The 20,787-nt window shown below is 40.9% G+C and overlaps 1 protein-coding gene across 3 annotated transcripts in view; it reads right to left on the bottom strand.

Annotated features, from left to right (window-relative positions):
- ELOVL2 (ELOVL fatty acid elongase 2) overlaps positions 1-20,787 on the bottom strand; it is a 101,973-nt gene that overhangs the window by 24,461 nt on the left and 56,725 nt on the right. The window lies entirely within an intron of this gene.

Genomic DNA, 20,787 nt, shown 5'->3' with positions numbered 1-20,787 from the left:
GCTTGCCAATTAGGGTTACCATATGGCTCCAGAAAAAAAGAGGATGGATTCAGACATCCAGGTTTTACTTTTATTGACAAACATGAAAGTAAGGAGGACGAATTGAGACATCCGGGTTTTACTTCCATTGTTTTCAGTGAAAGTAAAACCTGGATGTCTCAATTCGTCCTCCTTTTTCTGGAGTCATATTTAACCCTATGGTCATAAGGTGCCACTTATAGAATCATGCCTAGTGGTGCCTAAGCAGTCTTAGGTGCCAATAGGCATTAAAACTTTACATCTTCATTATACCCAAGGGAGCCTTGAAATTCTTTAAAATCATCCAAATGGTATCCAAGCTAGAATAAATATAATAGTTTAAATAATGAAAGACAATGTTTTGCTTTCATGCAAAATGGCCTACACACACATGGATTCAGCTACTAAAAACAACCTAAAAGCCAAAGTGTTTTTACAATGGAAAGACAGCTGATGTCATATCTCCAGAGAGAGGCTAATTCCTAAGGGGTTTATCATCCCAAACATACAGACTGAAATTCCTGCTAAACTTTTGTATGAAAAGCATTTGTATGAAGCTATTTACCATATAAACTATTGTGAGAGATCATAGCTGTATTACAATCACATTACGTATATACACACACACACACAAAAACAATGGAAAGAGTAGCCCCCACCCAAGAAGGTAGATGGCAGGAGAAAAGATGGAAGATAGAGAGAATGAGAGGACACTCTCTAAAGTTAAAAGGGGATAGATTACATACAAACGTAAGGAAGTTCTTTTCCACCGAGAGAGTGGTAGAAAACTGGAATGCTCTTCCGGAGGCTGTTATAGGGGAAAACACCCCCCAGGGATTCAAGACAAAGTTAGACAAGTTCCTGTTGAACCATAATATACGCAGGTAAGGCTAGTCTCAGTCAGGGCACTGGTCTTTGACCTAAGGGCCGCCGCGTGAGCAGACTACTGGGCACGATGGACCACTGGTCTGACCCCAGCAGTGTCAATTCTTATGTTCTTAAGGTGCTAGACCATGTTGAGGGGGAACAAAAGGAGATGGTGGTAAATAAGTCAGGATATGATAGATTAGGCAGGAAAGGAGAGGAGAGGGAAGATATAGTGGAATTAAGAAAGATTCAAAGAATGACCAAGATGATAAAGAGGATAGAACTCCTTTCATATAAGTTAAAACTAAAGAGGTTGGTGCTCTTCAGCTTGTAAAAGAGACAGCTGAGGGGAGATATGATTGAAGTCTACAAAATCCTGAGTGGTGTAAAATGGGTACAAGTGAATTGATTATTTACTCCATCAAAAATGATAAAGACAAGGGGACACTTGATGAATTTTGAAAAGCATACACTGGACACCAGCTTTAGGCCCCCTTTTATCAAGCCTCGGGTTGAGAGTTTTAGCACTGGCTGGTGAAGTAAATGCTCCGAGGCACATAGGAATTGAATGAGCGTCGGAACATTTACTTTGCTGGCCAGTGCTAAAACACTCTAATGCAGCTTGATAAAAGGGGGCCTTAGTTACTTTTGGTGGCAAAAGCAGATTTTAACTTCAGTTAGATAGCAAAAAGGAAGGGTGAGAAACAGAAGATTGGGTTTGGTTGCTCTGTTGTCAGCTGTCTGTACCCAGAAGAAACAATTAGGGAAAAAGATTAAAACATTTTTTGATTACTTCAGGGAAAACAACATTGACCATGTGACACAGACAATCCTATCAAAAGTGGTAGATGTGAATGTCAAAGATGAAGAGATTGATGTACAGGATGCTGCAATAACATAATCAACTAAAAACTGGGAACTGTTTCAAAGTAACCAGCCTATCTTTCGAAGACGAAGAATATTGCTACACTGGGCCTATGACCGAGAACACAAGGATCTGGTGTGGGTGCTACGTCAGCAAAGGAGACAAAACCAATGGAGTTGAGCGAAAACAATTTATTCAATGTGACATCGAATAAATTGTTTACACTCAACTCCATTGGTTTCGTCTCCTTCGCTGTATTATCTTGTGTTGGTGCTTTGTGGAGGATTTGTTTGCTTCTGTTTTTGTTTGTCTGGGTGCTACTTCAACACAAAGCTGATGTGAACAGTTAGATCTTCGATATTGAAGTGAGCTGTGCATTCATATCAGCTGGTTTTTATTGCTGGTAGAAGCAGTTTATGATACCAGCAAGTTACTTGCCCCTGAAGCAGCCTTGTTTGGCGAAACGCGTTGGGAATCATTGCTGGGAGCATTCTGCATAAACATGAATTTATCTCCAGATTGTCTACAGTTTCTTCTGTTCCACACTGAATTCTTTGGTGGACCATTTGCCTTGCTGTTTGCTATCCCCTGGCATGTTCTTCAGAAAAGACTTCCCTTCAGAGCACCAATGTACATTATATGCCTGCCAACCAGCTAGTCTCCTTGTTTTCATCACTACTAAACTCTAGAGCAGTCTTTTCAGTTACCTGTCATAGGGTGAACCAGCAGCTACAGTAGAAATACACCATGATTAATAGCCTCTCTATAACAGGGAAAAAGGATAGAGAAATAAACTGGGAATGAGAAAGGGATGGGGACTTGTATACTGCCTTTATGTTGTTTTACAACTACACTCAAAGTGGTTTACATACAGGTACTTCAAACATTTTCCCTATTTATCCCAGCAGGCTCACTGTCTATCTAATGTACCTGGGGCAATAGAGGATTAAGTGACTTGCCCAGAGTCACAGGATTTGAACCCACAACCTCAGGTTGCTGAAGCTGTAGCTTTAACCACTGTGCCATATTCTCCCCCTTGAGTTCTTACCAGCCTCATTCAAAACCTTATTATGGGATAAAAGGGTTAACCACAGATGTTGGAGGCTTCTTGGCTTTCTTAGTGCTGCAGTGAGAATACTTAACCAATGAACTGAAAGTGACGTTCCTGTGAAATATCATCATTTTAATTTTTTTAGTAGAGCTGCAATTAAATTGCAGTTAACTCTGCAATTGATGCATTATTAATTATAGTTAAAAAATTAATCATTATTATGAACATGAATCGTTGTAACATCTGCTGTCTCCTCCAAACATCTCCTCTGCTCTCTTCCACTCCCAATCCCTGTCCTTGGCATGATCCAGCATCTCCCCTCCCCCCAATTCATCATCACCAGCCCCCTCAACAGTCTACCTTAAAGATGATCTTTTTTTTTGTTCCATAGCAGCAGCATTGCATATTTACTGCCTGCAGTCTGGTCTGAAGCTTTCCCTCTAATCAGTCCTGCCTCTGAAAAAATAGGAAGTGATGTCAGAGGAGGTGGGACAGGCCAGAGGGAAAGCTTTGGTCCAGGCTGCAGGCAGCATATATGCAACAATGACACTGCCGGGTACCAACAGAAGACCACCTTTAAGGTACACCCTGGAGGGGCCACAAGTAAAATCTATGGCCAAGGTGGCGATCTGGGTTGGAAGGGAGGGAGATTATCAGTCTTTTACAGAAATAAAGGGGGATGGAATTTGATATACCACCGTTCCATGGCTACAGTCAAAGCCACTTGCATACTATATATGGATACTTATTATGTACCCAGGGCAATAGATAGTCAAGTGACAACCAGAGTCACAAGGAACTGCAGTGTGAAATAAATAAATGATATACTTTTAATTGTGCAATTAATCACGATTAAAATTTTTAATCAAAATGCAGCCTATTTTTTAGAATTATTTCAGATATATAGAATCAAAACATGGACCCAGAAAATATTATATTCTGGGGAAAAAGTTTATACTTAAGTTTCAGATTTATTGTTTTCTTGATATCCTGCAATTCACATAAGGAGCTTACAATAAAATTGGTATCAATAAAATTAAAATAAAAAATATTAATAAAACATCATACAGTATAAAAGGGTAAAGGAAAAGAGCTCCAATTCATAATAGAAAAGTGAGGGGAAGGGAGAAAACATAAGGTTAAGGGGACGGTCTAGTTGCTCTAACTGGAGTTTCCTGTATTACAAAAAAATTTTTAAAAATTTAAAAATTCAGATGCTTAAGAAAATACATCGGTGTATAAAAAAATCTTAAGGTTTTTTCTTAAAAATATTGTAAGATCTGAAGTCTGAGATGAATAGGAAGCAGATTCCATAATTCAGGGCCCTGAAATGAGAAAATGGAATTTCGTATAGAATCTGATGCTTTGATATTGGAGAAACAAGCTTCATGCCTTGATGTTGTGGGAGTCTTATGGGGCTAGATACTCTCCAAAGAGGCAAAAGCGATTGTTATCTCTTTGGAACCCATATATACAAACGTTATTCTCAAAGACCCACAGTTAATTTTTTAATAAACTGCAAGGACAGACTGAGGAGCCAGATGGTACTCTATTAGCTCTCAGATTAGAGGGGAGGAGGGGTTTGTTGTTCAGGTTATTGCTTTGTTGTTGAAGGATTTGGGGTTATAAGAGTAAAGACCCTGGATCCTCTGTTGTCTCTTTGCTTTATTGATCTTTGTTGAATCTTTTGCTAAAATATATAAAAAAATTTTAAAATAAATAAAGCACAGACCTTCTCCTCTCCGAAGGGACACCTTCTTGTAGTGGTAGAGGGGCTTATGTGTTTCAATGACTTGGGGGGCTAAGCTGTAAGGCCACCCATATCAGACAGGCCTCTGAGGAGAAATCAGACAAAGAGTGTTCCAAATCTGCAGAAGACAAGATGGTGCTTGAAGCAGAAGTATTGGGAGTCAGCTCTTGTGTTGGCATCTGCTTCTCCTCAATGGTGCTGGTTACAATGGGGAAGAGGAAAGGACAGATATGTACTTACCTGTGGGTGCAGAGTTCTGTTCTTAAGCTGATTCAGACAATCCTCATGACGTATGGATCTGCTACAGTGCCTTCAGAAGGCCTGATATTTAGTGAATTGGGCCTTTGTGAAGGGCTGCCAGATTTTCCAAATGGAAAATCTGAACCCCCCTAGACCCGCCCCCCAGACCCACCCAGTTCCACCTTCCCCACCATAATCTTGCTCCCAGTCCCACCCTATCCCTGTCCCCACTGCCTGCTCTTGTCGGGCAGGGAGGAAATCCATGCATAAGTGGATGTCATGCAATGATGTCATGTGCGCACGCATGTACGCATTGCATCAGTGCATGTGCGGATTTCCTTCTTGCCCAACGTGATTTGAGGAGGCTTTTCAAAACCTCTCTGTTCTCATAAATTCGACTCTAATGGACGTTGGTCGTATATTGAAGACTCCATTGAGGGAAAGCCAATTAATCTTCTCAACATCTATGCCCCCAACACGGATGATCCGCTCTTTTTCCAATCCTTTCACACAGTTTGCAAATCCTCTCTGTCATCGAATACCATTCTTGCAGGAGATTTCAACTTCCCTCTGGACTTGTTCATTGACAAATCTTCATCCTGCTGTCCAGCCAAGCTCTGAGTTCCATCCTCCTTATCGAACTTGATGAACACATATGGATGGTCTGATATTTGAAGAATTTTTCATCCCACTACAAAAGATTTACTTTCTACTCTGCACCACATAAAACCATTTCTAGGATTGATTACATCTTGAGTTCTAAAGACATCTTGAATATTGTCATCTCTGCAAAGATACATGACATCACTATTTCTGATCATGTGACTATTTCAAGCTCTATCAACTGGTCCAGTAATGCCACCCCTCAGTTTTGGAGAATGAATAATCTGTTAGTTCAAGATGAAGACTTTATCTCTTATATATCCAAGGAATCAAAAGCTTTTTTCTCCACCAATCTCCACTCCATCATGTGGGAAGCATATATATCGTGGCTACGGGGAGAATCAATTAGTTACTCAGCCTTCCGTCTCAAACAACAAAAGACTGAACTTCTACGATTAGAGGCTGATATTTATCATCAAGAAACTCAATTATATGATGTTTGATCCTATATTGTACAAAAATTTGCAACATCTCAAGTTTCAATATAACAAAATCTTCAGCAATCTTGCCTCTGTCTCCTTGTTTCGCCAATCTGCTACATATTATGCATCCTCTAATAAGTCTGGTTACTTGTTGACCATGTACCTGAAAGGACGACAAATGAAGCACCATGTGACTCACATCAAGTCCTCTTCGGGGAAGATAGACACCACAACATGAGATATATTGGAGGAATTATTTACCTTTTATGAAACTCTGTACACATCCAAATCTTCATCCTCAGACCAACATATTCTGGATTTTCTTCATTCAGTAGAACTACCATCGGTGTCCAAATCTTAGCAACAGGCTCTGCAACAACATTTATCTTCTGTTGAAATCTCCAGGGTTATTTCATCTATGGCATCTGCAAAGGCACCTGGTCCGAACGGATTACCATCTGAGTTTTACAAATCATTTTCATCCCTCCTAACTCCACACCTACTAGCCTACTATCAAGATCTTATCACCTTTCCCGATTGTTTACACCGTTTTCACGAAGCAAACATCATTGTGCTTCCAAAACCGAACAGAGATGTTCAATTGGTGAAAAATTATCGTCCAACCTCTTTGTTAAATCTGGACTATAAGATATTTGCTAAAATTCTTATTCATAGATTGGAAAAGATAATGTCCTCTCTGATTCATAGAGATCGGGTGGTTTGGTTATTTTTTTGTTTTTTTTTTTAAAGGGAGGTATGGAGAAGATAACACCAGGTTGCTGTGCCATATACTCCACTCTGCCCTGTCAACTAGCCAAACTTTATTAGTTGCTTCTTTTGATGCTGAAAAGGCCTTTGACAGGGTAGAGTTGAGATATCTCTTCTGCGTACTAATTTGATTTGGCCTCCCTCAGCCCTTTGTTCATATGATTTCACTACTGTACAATACTCCTATTGCTAAATTGATAGTTAATGATGAACCTCAGTCCCATTTACTCTACATAGAGGCACTAGGCAGAGATGCCCATGTCCCCCATGTTATTTAATTTGGCACTAGAGCCCCTATTACGGGCCATCAGACAGTCTACCTCCATCAAAGGCATCACCATAGCTAATATGGAGTTCAAATTATCGGTCTATGCTGATGATATTTTACTCTACCTCTCTGAACCTGAGGCCTCTTTAACATCCCTTGTTCAATTGATCTCTATATTCTCCTCCATGTCCGGCTACAAAATAAATTGGGACAAAACAGAACTCATGCCCCTCAATGATGCTTGCATTCCATTTACCATCACTTCACATCCCTTCACATGGGTCACTTCCGGTATAAAGTATCTAGGCATACCCTTTGATAGGGACATTAAATTTACTGCCAGCTTGATTGTTACCAAACTGATCACCTAGGTTAAAGATCTAATATCATCATGGTCCCCCTTACAACTGTCCTGGTGATACTTTAAAAATGATGATAATTCCTAAGATCACATATGTGCTAAGCATGTTCCCTTTACGCTTTCCCGCCTCCTTTTACAAACAATTGGCAAGAATAATGCTTACTTTCCTATGGAATGACAAACCACATAGAATCTCACTATAAAAATTGAAAGCCCCAAAACACTTGGGAAGTGTTAACTTCCCTGATCTCAGTTTGTATCATGAAGTGTTCATATTGAGACAGGGCGCAGAGTGGCTTTGTTCCTTGATCACATTGAAATCCCCAACTGGCTACGTCTGGAGGAATCTTACATTCAGCCCATCCCTCTTAGCAGACTCCTAAGATCCTCCCATATGTCACATTCTTTATATGATCCTCTAATCCACACTACCTGTAAAACTCTTATGGACCTTGACAAACACTTAGATCACCAATGGCTCCAATCTGCCTTTTGTCCATTGTGGAACAACCATAAGTTCTTGATAGATAAAAAACCCATTTTGTGGTCCTTCTGCTACAAGAGGCAAATATGGGATACTGCTTCTCTATGTCACCAAATCAAATCAACTGATAGGTTTCCGCAGTTTCAGAAAAAATGGAACTCTCTTAAACTTTATTTGCAAAGCTCCAATCCTTGATTTATACTCTTCATTTATACTCTTATTCCTATCTTTATATTCCCCTTTTTATATTGTACTTTTACTTTGATTCAATTGATGCTATTAGATGACTTTTCATAAGTTGTATTCAACGTGAGTTATACTTCTGCAATGTAACTGTACTTTTTGCAAATATCTTTTTGATCTTTTATATATACAGGTAGTTGTATTTTCAATTGTACATTTCTTACGTATAACTTATGAGTTTCAATTCTTATGTTTATGTATTTTTCTATATGAAAATTTTCAATAAATAAACCTTGACTAAAAACACAAAGGATTTTAGACAACATTCTAAATCTCACATTTTGGTATTCTGCTTTGGTTAGCACTTCCCACTTGATTCTCCGTACCTGCATGCTTATGGTATGAATTCAGATCAGTGGTGAAGCCCAAGGTTTCCAGAGCAGCAGAAAGAAAATCCTTTCTTACATAGATTAGTAGTCTGCCTGCTTGTGATCTGTCTGCAATGTATGCCATAGGCCATCAGATGAAGCATACCAAGACAAATGCCTAATATATTCAGTTGGCTGCCCCCATCGAGAATGCATGGTGCAACCAGAATGCTGCAGAGCTGAACAAATAACCTTCTGTAAGCACGGCACAAAGAGTCTACTTTGTAAATCTAAAAGAGCCTACTGCATACTTTAGAAGATTAAGAATCAGAGAAATGACTAGTTTAACAAAGGCAAAAAACTTCAACATAAAATCTGACATCTTCTTCCACAACAAACTGAAATTTTACATTAAAAAGTTAATATGCATGGTTGTGTTAGGTTAAGAAAGGAATTTTTAGGGAACTGCTTTGTATCTGACTACAGTACACAGAGTTTCAGATCAGAGCAAGTGCATGCTTAATGGAACTCTGTAGCTTTGGAGTTCTGTACTGCATGTTATTACCTCTATGCCAGTGGTCTCAAACTTGTGGCCCGCCAGGTATTATTTTGAGGCCCTCGGTATGTTTATCATAATCACAAAAGTAAAATAAAACAGTTTCTTGATCATAAGTCTCTTTAGCTATAAATGACAATATTATTATTAAGACTTAGCCAAAAGGAAAGATTTATAAACTGTAAAGAGCTTTACCTCATGCAAAATTGTCATTTCTTTAATAAGACATTAACTATTTTTTTCTGAGGCCCTCCAAGTACCTACAAATCCAAAATGTGGCCCTGCAAAGGGTTCGAGTTTGAGACCACTGCTCTATGCATAGCAGTGAAGGGCAGCATTATTAATGGTTCTCCATATTGCCTTATATTATGTAGGAGGTAAGTAGTCTTCATGCAATATATTTAAAAGCAGTGGTGTAGTAAGGGGGAGCAGTCTGCCCCAGATGCCATCTTGGTGAAGTACAGGCACCCGTCCTCCTCTTCACTCCCCGCTCCATCCTTGCCCCCCACATCCTCCACTGCTGTGCGTGCATGCTGCTTCCCTTCCCCCTTACCTCTGTAACGTTCCTGGCATGAGCATCAACTTCCAACCTGCTGTCGCACCAGCATTGGCTCTTCCTCTGACATCACTTCCTGGACCCGCACCTAGGAAGTGACATCAGAGGGAGAGCCAACGCTGGTGCGACAGCAGCTTAGGGGGTGCTGCTCGTGCCAGGAATGTTATAGAAGTACAGGGAAGGGAAGCGGTGCACGTGTAGCAGGAGGAAGCAGAGAAGGAGCATGTGGAGGTACGGGTGGAGAAGAGGACAGAGCTGGGTGCTACGCCACTGTTTATAAGCAACTTTTCCACTGTCACAAATGACGCATGTGAAGCTAGACTCATTTAGAGCACTGGTCTTTGACCTGGGGGCCACCGCGTGAGCAGACCGCTGGGCACGATAGACCACTTGTCTGACCCAGCAGCGGCAATTCTTATGTTCTTATGACATTCCAGAAAAGTAGGGGTTTTTTTTGTCTAAACCTAAGAAGCTAAGGGCCCCTTTTAAAAAGCTGTGGTAGCGAGTCCTGGCGTGGCAAATGCGGTGCAGCCCATATAAATTGAATGGGCCTCATCACATTTGCCAGTGGGAATTGCTACCGCAGCTTTGTAACAGGAGCCCTAATTTTGTCTGTGGGAAGGGAGATGATATAAGGTGGAGATGTTAGTTTACATTTTGATGTTTAACAAGGTTGCTACCAAAGCCTTTCCTAATTGGCCTTCCACTTGGTGAATATTGTGTTTAGCATTATACAATGGAATAGTCATTCATTATCATAATCAGGTAGATAAACATATTCTAAGTCCGCATGGCTCCCATTCTAGACAACAAGCAATCTATCTCTTAGTACATGGTTTTTATTAATCTCTCTGAGGCCTCTACCCCAAATAAATTTACTTCAACACAAGTAAACATAAACCCGGCCAGTCACTCTTTTGCTCATGTACAATAGCTCCCATTATTTCCTATGAAAAGAGAAATATGCTTGGTCGAGTTACATTATTATGATCACCTTTTAACATCCAGAATAACGACCAGACGCTGTGGGAGTGACTCAATAAGATGCTGGATGGTTGCAAGACATATCAGGAGCCATGCAGACTGCAGTATGTCTGACAGTTGGTGGATCCAGTCATGGAACGTGTTGATTGAGGTGGTCCCAAATGTGCTCGATTGAGTTAAGGTCTGGGGATTCGGAGGTCTGGAAAGTAGCTGGAAATATTGGTCATGCTCTGCGAACCACTCGTGAACAATTCTGGTGGCATGATATGTCTCATTGTCCTGTTGAAAGATCCCATTGGCCATAGGGAAGACCCTCAACATGTACGGGTGTACTGGATCGGTAAGGATGGAGAGATGCCCCTATTGGTTGAGAGTGCCTTTCAGAGGTATCAAGGGATACAGATCATACCAAGAAAACATTTCCCAGGCCATAATGCTGCCACCACCAGCTTCTGTACGTCCAACAATGGTTGCTGGGTGTTTGTCCTCAGCGGTTTCACACCTAACACACCAACGCCCATCCATTTAATGGAGCTCATAATGTGACTCATCGGAGAAGACAACCCTCTGTCAGTCAGTGCAAGTCCAGTGTCGGTACTCCTGTGCAAATTGCAGCCATTTTTTTAGATGAACCATCATGAGCATGGACACACATCTGGAAGCCCCCTGCTTCAGTTGGATGGTGAGTTGCTCCACGGTAGTGTGCCAATTGGCCCACACCAACCTGCACAGCTGACGTTCACCTCTTGCATTGAAGGTTTATATGCCCCACAGTTACCACATTGGGTCATCGAAAAGGTTCCATTCATCCACTCATGGTACACTTTAACCACAGCAGCCCATGAACAGTTCACAAACTCCACCATTTCTGAAATGCTGCCGCCCTTGGCCTGGTAGCCAATGATCATGTATTTTTCAATGTTTGATAAATCACGCTTTTTCTTCCATGATAGCCACAGTTGCTATATTTTCAACTTGCTGACATCCCACCTTAAATACCCACGAAGTCTGCATGAAATATGTGCATTCGCTCATTGGCTGTGCATACCTGACATCAGAGGTCATAATAATGTAACTCGATTGTGCCTATTTTAATTTTCTTTTTCTCCCAGGGAAAATCATGAGAATCCATTTGTCTTCTCCTTTCCTTTATTCCCTATGATTTCATTAGATTGCAGATCTTCTTGCACAGGAGCTTGCTAAAACATTGGTGGATCATATTTTAATGTCATAAGTCGTTTTCTTGCATTGAATTATATGGAGCAGAAAATAATACACGTCTCAGACAATTCACAGACGAGTTGATGTGGAAACAAATGCAGAATATGATTGTGCTATCATATTCTTTGTATAGTGTGCTTGCCTTTTCTAGTAGGGAAATAAAATCACCAAAAAGGAATACATAAGGTTCATCAAAGCGGTTTTACAAAGTATTATTAAAAAGAACACATTAAAAACAAATTTCTTTTTTTTAATTTCTTTATTCATTTTAAAGCCATAAGTAAGTGCAAAATAAAATACAATCATATAATTCTATAAAAGCATTTAAATACAATTACAATTATAATCTATGACAAAAAGATTATCACCCCCCCCCCCTATAATTATATCTAAGAACTACACTCAAATTGAGAATTGAAAAATACATTCCAACCCACCCTGGATGTGTATGACCAAAGGGCATAATCAGCAATCACTGTTGCAAAATTTTGTCAATGGCTCCCAAATCTTCAGAAACTTCTTATAATATCCCTGATGTATGGCCATATTACATTCCATCTAAAAAACATGACAGACTCCCACCAAAAGGAATAGTTCAGTCTATCCCAGTTTTTCCAATTCCTTAGAATAAGCTGTATGGCAACCCCTGTCATAATAAATAGAAGTTTATTATTATGGGATGATATTTGGCTTTTAGCTCTCATCATAGTGCCAAATAGCACAGTGTTATATGTTAGTGCCACTGGATTTTCCATTACTTTGTTTACCTGATCCCAAATGGATCTCCAAAATTGAAGTATCAAGGGACAATAAAATAATAAATGATCTAATGTCCCAGGTTTGAGATGACAGTGCCAACACCTATTAGACTTGGAACTATCTAATTTCTGTAACCGAACTAGGGTCCAAACTGCTCTACGTAACAAAAAAAAAAAACAAGTTTGTCTCATAGATGCAGATACCGTACATTGAAAGCTGTCATTGCTGGTGTAGGTCAACTAGTTATAAATTCAAAACCAAATTTTCAATACAGCAACAAGAATACCAACAGACAGACAATGACTTACACAAAAAGGAACAGGGAAGAACTACAATATTTAGATAGTAAAGAACGGGAAGGAAAAATACAAAAGGGGAAGCACGTGCATTAGCCAAAGGGGCTTGGCTTAAGAAAGTATAAAAACAACCTTAATGCATCCTTAAAAGGACAATCATAGATCATACGCATCTTTAAAAAGAAATGCTTTAAATTAGCTTTGAATTTATCAAGGGACGTAAGTTCTCTTAAATGGTTGGGGACCGAATTCCAGAGTGTAGGAGCCGTAACTGAAAAAATACTGGATTTCATCGTATTGATGTGTCTTAATGAGGGGACAGTCAACAGATTTTGATTTGAGGAATGTAGGAACGTTGAGTAGTGTGAGGGATCAGTAGCCTGTTAATAAATTCCAGTTGGCCTGCAATTGTAGTTTTAAAGGTCAGTAAGATGATTTTATAGGTGATTCGATGTTCAATGGGAAGCCAGTGAGCTTTGATCAGAAAAGGCATGACATCATCGTATTTATGAGCTTTTGAAATCATTTTTATACCAGTGTTTTGGATGATTTGGAGATGTTGTACACTTCTCCCTCTGGATTCGCGGGGGATAGGACCACGAATGGTGAAATACCGCAAATATCTTCTGGTCCGGCTCTGACCCATCCCTACCTCCCTCCCGCCTTCCCCCCGGCATCCCAGCCTTACCTGGTGGTCTAGCGGGCTTTCGGGGCAGGAGCAATCTTCCTACACTCCTGCCCCGTGCAGATTGCCAATAGGAAATGGCTGCCGTGAGTTCCCGTAGTCTCTCGAGACTACGACAGGAACTCCCCACAACCATTTCCTATTGGCGATCTACATGGGGAGGAGCGTAGGAAGATCGCTCCTGCCCCGAAAGCTCGCTAGACCACCATGTAAGGCTTGGACGCCGGGGGGAAGGCTAAACTGTGTGGGGGGGGTTCTTTTTTCCCCCTCTCCAAAAAATCATGAATATGTGAAATCGCGATTGATGAAACCACGAATGGGGAGGGGGAAGTGTATTTCTTTCTTAGTGATTCCCTTATATAATGAGTTACCGTAATCCAATCATGTCTGTTGGTATTCTTATTGCTGTGTTGAAAATGTGATTTTAATGTGTTCTTTTTAATAATACTTTGTAAAACCGCTTTGATATTTGATAAGGCGGTATATAAAATTTTTAATAAACCTGAATAAAATGAATGCTGACTTGCTGGGGCATAATAAGATATTTAAATTGATTTGGGGTCCATTGATGTCTTTTGTAGATTTGTTATAGTTGCCCTTTATCTTTATCTTTATTTTCCATTGTATTGCACCCACACATCCGGGGGTGGGAGGTGGGAGGGGGATATATCTTTTGTTTTGGTATTATTCCTGATGGTAATGATGGATGGGGGAGGGATTTGTATCTTATGTATAGATTCTGATTGTTTATAAGTGCTTATTTGATTATTATTATTTGTATATAAATTGTATTGCACTGTTTGTTGGCATTAAAAACTAAAGTTTAAAAAAATAAAATAAACCTGAAACTTCATGAGGAAGTGAGGCACTTAGGGAGGAATTTATCAAGGGGAACTAACTCTGTCAGCACATGCTAAATCCATTAACACCCCTTGATGAATTATGCAGCAGAAAGTAGGATAGGCTTAAAATGCTTCATAAGATATTCATTTGTGCCCACTTTGTTGTCATCCGGCAGCCCACACAGTTTGTGTTTCAGATTTGAATATCAAGTTATTTACTCATTGGCTTTTTTTGAATCACTACTGTAGTGAAGGGGGGGGGGGCATGGTTAGCTCTCTCCTTTATCATTAATTTCCTTTATTACATTACATTCCATTAGTGACTTCTATTCCGCCAGTACCTTGCAGTTCTAGGCGGATTACAAAAGAAGATAGCTGGACATTTCCAAGAAAATTACAATCAAGAACGAGCAGGGTTTATGATTCATGATTTATAGTCCTTCAACAAGGCAGATTAAAATATTACACACATCATAAATATACAAACAACAGATATAAAAATATTACATCATATTGCTTCAGCAGTCTTTTAAACATACGAGGCACATACGTCTTTCTGCTGCCTGATGTAAACTGGGAGTTTATTCCATTCAGTGGGGACTGTACAAGAGAAAACATTAGTCTGCATTGCTTCCAGGTGCAATTTCTTTTGTGATGGAATGCTTAAATCAGAGTGTCCAGCAGAATGCAATGGACGGGGAGGTGCTATTCACGTGCTTAATTTGCAAGCTAAAATGGAAACTTCTCCATGAACAACTTTCTACACTTAACATAATCCCTTTGAAGATCGACCCATTCTTTCATTGACTGACAGGACACTGAATATAATATCACTTATTCTACATTTGAGCAGTCCAAAATTCTGGGAATAGAAGAGGCAGCAATAAAAAGCTGCTCTTTTCCAGCGGTTTCCATAAGGTTCTGTGAGCTGCAGTGCAATTAAACCACAGATGCAGCTTCCATTTCCTTCAAACTGCTTGAAAGGAGACAATTACCGGTAATCCCCTCTGATGTATAAAGTTCCATTGTTCATATTTGCGTTTGTGTTATAAAGATTTAAAAAAATTCACTTATTCTCTGAACACAAAAATCTTGATGGGCAAGGCACGGAGTAGAGAATGACACGGGGAAAAAATCTGTCCCCGTCACCGCCCCGTCACCGGCCCACCATCCTCTGCACCGCCCCGTCACCGCCATTCCCTTCACCGCCCCGTCACCGTCACCGCCATCCCTTTCACCGCCCCGTCACCGCCACTGCCATCCCATTCACCGCCCCGTCACCGTCCCCGCTGCATCCATATAAGCCTTAGTACTGTAATATTTTCACTCCCTCCTTCCAATTTGAGCCGGGAACACTAGCGATCGCACGGTCCCCGCAGCTCACACCCGCCTGCCCAATCGATTCTAGTGTTTAGCCAGCTCTCTCCCTTCTCCTCACCTTAGTTTGTAGATTTTCTTTTTCGGCGACCCGCACGCTATCAGAGAGCCGCCGCGCGGCTGCTCAGTGTTCAATCTTCTGCTCTGCTGCAACTTCCTGTTTCCGGTTGCGTCAGAGCAGAAGATTGAACACTGAGCAGCCGCGCGTGCGCGGCTCTCTGATAGCGTGCGGGTCGCCGAAAAAGAAAATCTACAAACTAAGGTGAGGAGAAGGGAGAGAGCTGGCTAAACACTAGAATCGATTGGGCAGGCGGGTGTGAGCTGCGGGGACCGCGCGATCCTTCATGCCTCACTGTGGGGAACAAGACCATTCACCGCCCCGCGGGCAGTGAATGGCCTTGTCCCCGTCGCCGCAGCGACTGCTAGTTTTCTTCCCCGTTTTCGGCGGGTGACCCGCGGCTAAAATGCGGTGGCCGCGGGTAAACCGCCACCGTGTCATTCTCTAGCACGGAGATAAATTTATATTTAGTAACTTGGATCCACTCCGCACACTCATTTGTGAACAGCAGCTACATAACAATTTAAATCAGGTTCTCAAGTCTATCCAATACTCAGTGTACTTCCAACAATAGAAATCCCCCCTCCCTCCCCAGTTATGAAATTGACTCCTTCATGATATTAGTCAGTTCAAATAGAATTGTTGCTCTTACATGCTTGAATATAAGATTTACATTGTTTTCATGATATTCTTTAAAAGAAAAAGCTGTCAGGAACATTCAAAATAGCTTTACATCAGTGACGTGGGCAATTAAAAAAAATAAAATAAAAATATAAGCCTACAATTAGTTAGTCTGAACACCTTCTTGGTATTATACTCATCATTAATCAGCTGGTGTTTGGACTGTATGATTGTATGCAAGCATAGACTTTTGGACGAAAGCAAAATTTAAGAACCATTACCAGTAACCATTATCTCTTTCTCAGAGAGAGAAAGAGATAATGGTTACTGCGGATGGGCAGACTAGATAAGAACATAAGAACATAAGAAACGCCTTCACCGGATCAGACCAAGGTCCATCTAGTCTGGCGATCCGCACACGCGGAGGCCCATTTAGGTGCTGCTTTTTGGAGACCCGGAATTCCCGTATCCCTCAATATGATCTGCAAGAAGGTGTGCATCCAACTTGCGTTTGAAACCCAGCACAGTATTTTCTGCCACCACCTCTTCCGGGAGAGCATTCCAAGCGCCCACCACTCTTTGTGTAAAGCAGAACTTCCTGACATTTGTCCTGAACCTGCTGCCATTCAGTTTTAGGCTATGACCTCTTGTCCGCGTCACATCTGAAAATGTCAGTAATGCTGCTTCCTGGTCAATTTGATCAAATCCCTTTAATATTTTAAAAGTCTCTATTAGATCCCCACGCAGTCTTCTCTTTTCGAGGGTGAACAGTCCCAGTTTTCCAAGGCATTAAATGTAGCTTAAATTCTCCATGCCTTTGACTAGTTTCGTGGCTCGCCTCTGTACCCTCTCCAACAGAATTTTATCCTTCTTAAGGTATGGAGACCAGTGTTGGACACAGTATTCTAAGTGTGGTCTGACCATTGTTCTGTAAAGTGGCATTATAACATCTTCCGACCTACTCGTGATCCCCTTCTTAATCATGCCTAACATCCTATTTGCTTTCTTCGCCGCCGCCGCCACGCATTGAGCCGATGGCTTTAGGGTTCTGTCTATCAGCACCCTCAAATCCCTTTCTTGTTCGCATTTGGCTAATGTCACCCCCAACATCTTGTATTCATGTTCTTTATTTTTCTTTCCCAGATGCATCACCTTGCATTTGTCTATGTTAAAATTCATCTGCCACTTTATCGCCCACGTTTCCAGCTGATTTAGATCTTTCTGAAGATCTTCACAGTCCCTTTGAGAGCCAACCGCCCGACATAGTTTTGTATCATCCGCAAACTTGATTATATTACAAGATATTTCCTCTTCCAGGTAATTTATAAAAATATTGAACAAAATGGGACCAAGAACCGAGCCCTGGGGCACGCCGCTGGTCACCTTTTCCCATTCCGAGAATTTCCCATTTATGGTTACCCTCTGCGTTCTGTTCTCTAACCAATTTCCGATCCATCCATGCACTTCTCCTCCTATTCCATGACTTAATAGTTTACTCATAAGCCTTGCGTGCGGAACCTTGTCAAACGCTTTTTGGAAGTCCAAGTAAATTATGTCCACTGGATCTCCACTATCTATTTGCTTGTTAACCTTCTCAAAACATTGAAATAAATTTGTCAAACATGACCTCCCTTTCCTGAAGCCGTGTTGACTAGCTCTCATTAGGTTGTGCTTTTCCAAGTGTTGTACAATGCGGTCTTTAATTAGTGTTTCGATTATCTTCCCAGGAACCGATGTGAGACTCACCGGTCTGTAGTTTCCTGGTTCACTTCTTGATCCTTTTTTGAAAATTGGGATGACATTTGCTATCCTCCAGTCGTCTGGTACTTGCCCGGTTCTAATTGACATGTTAGCTAAAGATTGTAGTAGTTCCCCAATTTCTATCTTAAGTTCCTTTAAAACTCTCGGGTGAATCCCGTCCGGTCCATGGGATTTATCACTTTTCAGTTTGTCAATCTGAAAGTAAATCTTGTCCAACTCCACATTTATTGTTGTTAGGCTCTCCTCTATGCCTCCGGTGAATACCCTTCCAGTGTCTGGCATTGTTGTAGTGTCCTCGTTTGTGAAGACAGAGGCAAAGAATGAATTTAACCTATCAGCAACCTGTTTGTCTTCTTTGATTGACCCTATCATTCCTTGGTCGTTGAGAGGGCCCACTGTTTCTCTTGCTGGTTTCTTCCCTTTTATATATCTAAAAAAGGGCTTAAAGTTTTTGTTTTCTTGCGCTATCTTTTCTTCATAGTCTGTTTTGGCTTATATTACCGCTTTATGACACTTTTTCTGGTCGATTTTGTGACAGTTCCAGGCCTCCATCGTTTTTTCCCGTTTCCATTTTTTAAACGAGTTCCTCTTCTCCCTTACTGCAACCTTCACCTCTTTGGATAACCAAGCTGGTTCTCCTTTGTTCTTTTTTCGCCTTCCTTTGGATATCTTCGGTATGTAAAGATTCTGTGCTTCAATGATGGTGTTCTTCAGTAGAGAGCATGCTTGTTCAACTGAATGGATTTCTGCTTTGCCCTTCTTGAGCCGTTTTTTAACCATGGTTCTCATGCTGTCGTAATTTCCTTTTTTGAAGTTAAAGGTTGTGGCTTTAGTCTTGATTGGTTTCCCCTTTCCGATGCCAATGGTAAAATTGATCATATTGTGATCACTTGTCCCCAGCGGGGCTGTAACTTCTACATCTGCTGTCCTTCCAGTAATGCCATTTATAACCAAGTCCAGGATTGCGTTTCCTCTTGTCGGTTCTCCCACCATTTGTTCAAGGAAACAATCTCCTATCATCTCCAGGAATTTAGTCTCTCTGCCGCAGATTGACGTTCCCAGTTTCTAGTCTATCCCCGGAAAGTTGAAGTCCCCCATGATCGTTACATTTCCTGATTTACATCCACTGTGAATTTCCGCCATCATTTCTTTGTCTGTTTCTTCAGTCTGTCCCGGTGGTCGATAATAGAGGCCAATTTGTATATCTGCTTCTTTTGGTCCAGGAATCTTTATCCAGAGGGACTCTAGTTTACCATTTGCTTCCATCTCCCCCTCTCTAACAGACTCTATTTCCTCCTGGACGTACAGGGCAATGCCTCCCCCTTTTTGCCCAATCCTATCTCTTCTGTATAGTTTATATCCTTGCAATGCCGTGTCCCATACATTTTCTTCATTCCACCACATTTCTGTTATTCCTATGATATCCAGTTGTTTATTTCTTGCTAGTTCTTCCAGTTCGCCCATTTTGTTTCTTAAGCTTCTAGCATTTGTATACATACATTTAAGATCTGTTCGTGCTAATTTTCTGGATTTAGTGGTTCTCCCACCACTTTTTGTATCCGTTTGATCTTTTTCGTTTTCATCGCCTCCCGTAGTTTCATCTTGTTCCTCCCCTATATCTGTGTGGTTTTTTGAAGTTTCTTCTTCAGGATATCCTGGTGTCCGGGCCATCGACTGGTTGTCGACTGTCGGCTCTCCCCTGATCTTTAGTTTAAAGCCTTGTCAATTAACTTCTTCATGTTCCCAGCTAGGACTCTCGCTCCCTGCTTGGTGAGGTATAGGCCGTCTTTTCTAAAGTACCTGCTTTTTCCCCAGAATGTTGTCCAGTTTTGCACGAAGTCGAAACCCTCTTCTTCACACCATCGCCTCATCCAGGCGTTTACTTCTCTCAGTTCCTCCTGTCGCATTGCTTCCGCTCTCGGCACCGGGAAGATTTCCGAGAAAGCCACCTTCACATCTCTGACCTTCAATTTCTCGGAAATCCTCCCGGTGCCGAGAGCGGACGCAATGCGACAGGAGGAACTGAGAGAAGTAAACGCCTGGCCTTTATCTGCTGTCATGTTTCTTTGTTTCTAACTAGAATTCTATAAATCAGTAATACAACAATATAGAAAACATCATACAGCTAAAGAGAAAGACCAGTCATTCCAGATATCAAAAAGTATCAAAAACAAAAAAAAAGTGGAGAAAAAGAGACCTCAAAGCGATATGTCCCAATAATTAAGTTTAAGTGTCCTGCATAAAGGATCCAACATAATCAAAGGTCTCAGAAAAAACTCCACTTCAAAAAAAAAAAAAAAAAATTACATTGGACATGGAGCTCGTGTAAATGATAATGCATAGATTTTAAGATTTTATCTACGCATGTGTTTGTGCCCGTGCTCCATAAGGATATAAGAATAGTCTTACTAGGTCAGACCAATTCTCCATCAAGCCCAGTAGCTGTCCTCATGGTGGCCAATCCAGGTCACCAGTACCTGGCAAAACCCAAATAGTAGCAGCATTCCATGCTACCAATCCAGGGCAAGCAGTATCCACTTGTAAAGTAGGCTTGCTTTTCTGAAAGAGATTGTGAAAACTAAGGCTGTTTATAGCTATTCTGCATGCTACTTTGGATTCTTTAATTTGTAATTTGTCAATTTGTAATTAGCATTTCTTCTTTTCATTCTTTTATTTTTTTAGGGCTACATTTTAGTTAAAATTTGTAATTGTGATTTATTGTAAAAGTGTGACACAGTGGTTAAAGCTACAGCCTCAGCACCC

This window comes from Geotrypetes seraphini, chromosome 2, assembly GCF_902459505.1.
Source record: "Geotrypetes seraphini chromosome 2, aGeoSer1.1, whole genome shotgun sequence".
In the NCBI taxonomy this organism is placed as follows: Eukaryota; Metazoa; Chordata; class Amphibia; order Gymnophiona; family Dermophiidae; genus Geotrypetes; species Geotrypetes seraphini.
This window is presented reverse-complemented; position numbering and strand designations above follow the sequence as displayed.